Source organism: Panthera onca, chromosome A1 (genome assembly GCF_046562875.1).
Source record: "Panthera onca isolate mPanOnc1 chromosome A1, mPanOnc1 haplotype 2, whole genome shotgun sequence".
In the NCBI taxonomy this organism is placed as follows: domain Eukaryota; kingdom Metazoa; phylum Chordata; class Mammalia; order Carnivora; family Felidae; genus Panthera; species Panthera onca.
In genome coordinates this window covers 67,429,638-67,433,828 of record NC_138339.1, presented here as the reverse complement: position 1 = coordinate 67,433,828, position 4,191 = coordinate 67,429,638, and positions in this window count along the sequence as shown.

Sequence of the window (4,191 nt, the reverse complement as noted above, 5' to 3'; positions counted from 1 at the left end):
AATATATGGGAAATAGTTATGATAGAATGTTAACATCAAAAATCAAGTCCTTGGATTTTTTTTCTCCCAATGGGATGAATTACTGAGATGAAGAAAATAATGTTGGTTGTCATTGACAGAAACTATGAGAACAATCAGTGTTTGATGTCTCCCGGTCAAATGTTATAATTTTGATAGTGAAATACAACCCTGCAAACATCAATTCAAATTTTCTCTAGTGAAGCGTTTCCTTGCAATCCAGACTTATTAACCACTTCTTCCAGTTTCTCTCCAGCATCGCAGATGTAACCGACTTCTAGAATGCATTGGACCCCATGGGGTACAGACAGGAATCATCTTCAGTTTTCTCTCATGTTGGTCTTCAGGTGTCTCCTCTATTGGATCTTCCTTCTCAGCCCCTGAACAAGAGCTTAGGCAGATTGCATAGATTTGCAGTCCTTTTCAGATATCAAAAGGTAGTATTTTCAGGCATGGTATTAACAAATTCTGTATGATGTAAATGAAAACTTTGATCTCTTCAGCTTCCCCCTGCCACCATCCATAGACCAACAGCGGGGAAGGGGCATGGTCTACTCTCATCTCCACAATTTTCCTTCTTGGCTCCTCCGCTTTTCCTCTCCCACTCACTGTGCACCTTTTGGTTCTTCCACGGTTGTAGGAGACGGGGCCGGGAGAGGATAGATAAGGAGGCAAACTGGTCTGACCTGATGAGTCCTGTTGTAACCTGGTGTTAGTAAGCCCTGCATGGCAGATGCACCAAAGCTGGCTCTTTCTCTTTTGGGAGTTCTCTTGGGACTCTGTCCTCAGATACATCCATCACTTTATGTGCTTTGACATAGCTAAGTCACTTTCCAGATGGCTGCTTCCTCCCACCACCCCAGATCCTGTTTCCAATGGAATGTCCCACATGGGCCACTCTGGCCCCAGGAGTCCTCTGCACCTTGAGGAAAGTACAACCACCATTGCTTGCAGCTGCTCACATTGCCCTGCTTCAGGGGCAAGTGCAGAGAACCCTGAACCTCAGAAGTTTCTAGGCAAGAGTCAAGCCCCAGATCCTCCAAACTGAGAGTCATGTGTCAAAATCTCCTAAGAACTCCCTCACCAGGCTCCATTCCAGCACTATAGCTTCTTGGCCTGAAGTGGGAGAGGGTAGCACTCACTCCTCTACCAGGAGGGTAGGGGCCGTACCACAGAGCTCAGCACCTACCAGACTTGAAGAAATCTTCATTCTCAGGCTTTCACTAAAGCTAGAAGAGGGAGCAGAGCCAGTTTTGAGTCACCTCTTAGTAAGTCCTGTTGTGATGGTCACTATGGGAGTACTTGCCATCTACTGTTCTCGACTTTGTGGCCTCAGTTGAAAGTAAGAAAAATCCTATTTTGCTGTTATGCACGATACCCTTCACTCGGGAAATAATTCTCCTCTACTGTCTCTGCTTGATTCCAATGGATTACCCTGAAAATCAAATGGCAAGCCGATCTCAAGTACTTTTGGTTTTCTGCTCAATTACTCCAAGGTCCTTCTGCTTAAATAGACTGTATGAATGATTGGGTCAGTCTGTTTTCTGCAGTGACTCTTAATCAGGATTCAGACAGGACCAGGCCTGTCTGCTGAACTGGTAGGACAGGCCTGCCAGAGAATTGGCTTTGTTTCATTGGTTGAAAAAGAAGAGAAGCAGGGTGCCCAAGTCCTGGAGGGAAGGAGATGTGGGGGAACATGGAAGAATTTCAGTGATGTTCTCTTGACTTGGACAGCCCCATAGACCTGGGGTTGAGTATATGGAGAGAGTGACTGCAGCCGGAGGCTGAGGGAGCTGTTTTCATAAGGGGCCCTGAGTGTCACTATGAGGCATGAGGACGTAAGCAGTGTAGCTTCTGTGCCCAGATAAGGAGGAGGGATCCTCTCCCCACTTAGGCACAAACCACAGCATGCCTTCAGAACACTGAGAACTCAGAAAACGGCAGCACAGCTGGTAATTTGCAGCTTTGGGTGTTAGGAGGCGGCAACTTTGGCCAGGACATCAGTTGAGCCTCAGTGGACTTCCAGGACAATGTATATCAAAAAGCTAGTTGCTGGCAAACTACCAAAGGGGAGTTAAACTATGTGTCTTCTATGTACTTCAACCAGCTCCCAGACCACGTGTCTGCGTGATATCCAGTCCCCCTCCAATGTAGCTCTTCATAGTTAGCTGAGTCAAACAGCCCTATAAAAATTAGTGGAGTGGAAAGAGAACAGAATAACTTCAGTAACAGCTGCCATTTGGGCAAGGGGAGAACACAATTGTCCCTGGACCACACCATATATTCTCTCCTGCTGGACAGGAATATAAAAGACTCCATGCCCTTGCAATCCTTAGTCTACCTGCCAGCTGCCCCAGCTTCTGATCTTGGAGGGTGAATCTCCTTTGCTAACTGATTTCCATGATCACTGATTCTGCTTTCTGAAGATCTCACTGTATAATAACCTAGAACTACAACAGATATTGGGGCTGTTCTGGTGGCTATACCTCTTTGCGAAAACACTTTCTATTGGTGTGAATTCTGGAGGCTCAAGAAGTGTAACAGCCATGCTTAAGGGGTTTTCTGATCATGGAATTTAGTAGGCTTCAGTTTCATAGGCTATGAACCAATGTCTTAGATCCCTTTGCATCATAGACTTTGGTAATGGAAACTGGCTTTGAAATTCTTTATCCTACCAAAAGGCCTGGGTGCCATTGCTAGTTTTATACCACCCTGTTGGACTCTGCCTCAGGGTAACTTAAAACAATAGACTGAGGTAGACCAGCAACCATTAATCTGCCCATTCTTTGCAGCCACAGCCAATCACACTGAGAAAGATTGTCCCTTTTGCACAGAACAGAAGCCATTTGGATGCACTCAGGGAATCAAGTTTCTTCTAAGACCCATAGAATCCCAAATGATGGCTCTTGCCTCTCTGCTTTTTCTTGCACCAGTGTTACACTGGAAAGACAATTTGGTTTTTTTTTCTTTCCCAGATATTACAGGAAATGGATCTTCTTTATCCATTCATCCATCAATGGACATTTGGGCTCTTTCCATACTTTGGCCATTGTTGATAGTGCTGCTAGAAACATTGGCTGCATGTGTCCCTTCGAAACAGCACACCTGTATCCCTTGGATAAATACCTAGTAGTGCAATTGCTGGGTCCTAGGGTAGTTCTATTTTTAATTTTTTGAGGAACCTCCATACTGTTTTTCAGAGTGGCTGAAATGAATGCAAGTGGCACCAGCTTGCATTCCCACCAGCAGCGCAAAAGAGATCCTCTTTCTCCGCATCCTTGCCAATATCTGTTGTTGCCTGAATTGTTAATGTCAGCCATTCTGACAGGCATGAGGTAGTATCTAATTGTGGTTTTGCTCTTGCACTGTTGGTGGGAATGCAAATTGGTGCAGCCGCTCTGGAAAGCAGTGTGGAGGTTCCTCAGAAAATTAAAAATAGACCTACCCTATGACCCAGCAATAGCACTGCTAGGAATTTATCCAAGGGATACAGGAGTACTGATGCATAGGGGCACCTGTACCCCAATGTTTATAGCGGCACTCTCAACAATAGCCAAATTATGGAAAGAGCCTAAATGTCCATCAACTGATGAATGGATAAAGAAATTGTGGTTTATATACACAATGGAATACTACGTGGCAATGAGAAAAAATGAAATATGGCCTTTTGTAGCAACATGGATGGAACTGGAGAGTGTGATGCTAAGTGAAATAAGCCATACAGAGAGAGACAGATACCATATGGTTTCACTCTTATGTGGATCCTGAGAAACATAACAGAAACCCATGGGGGAGGGGAAGGAAAAAAAAAAAAAAAAAAAGAGGTTAGAGTGGGAGAGAGCCAAAGCATAAGAGACTGTTAAAAACTGAGAACAAACTGAGGGTTGATGGGGGGTGGGAGGGAGGGCAGGGTGGGTGATGGGTATTGAGGAGGGCACCTTTTGGGATGAGCACTGGGTGTTGTATGGAAACCAATTTGACAGTAAATTTCATATATTAAAAAAAATAAAAAATAAAAAAAAAATAATTGTGGTTTTGATTTGTATTTCCCTGATGATGAGTGATGTTGAGCATTTTTTCATGTGTCTTTTAGCCATCTGGATGTCTTCTTTGGATAAGTGGTTATTCATGTCTTTTGCCCATTTCTTCATGGATTATTTGTTTTTTGGGTGT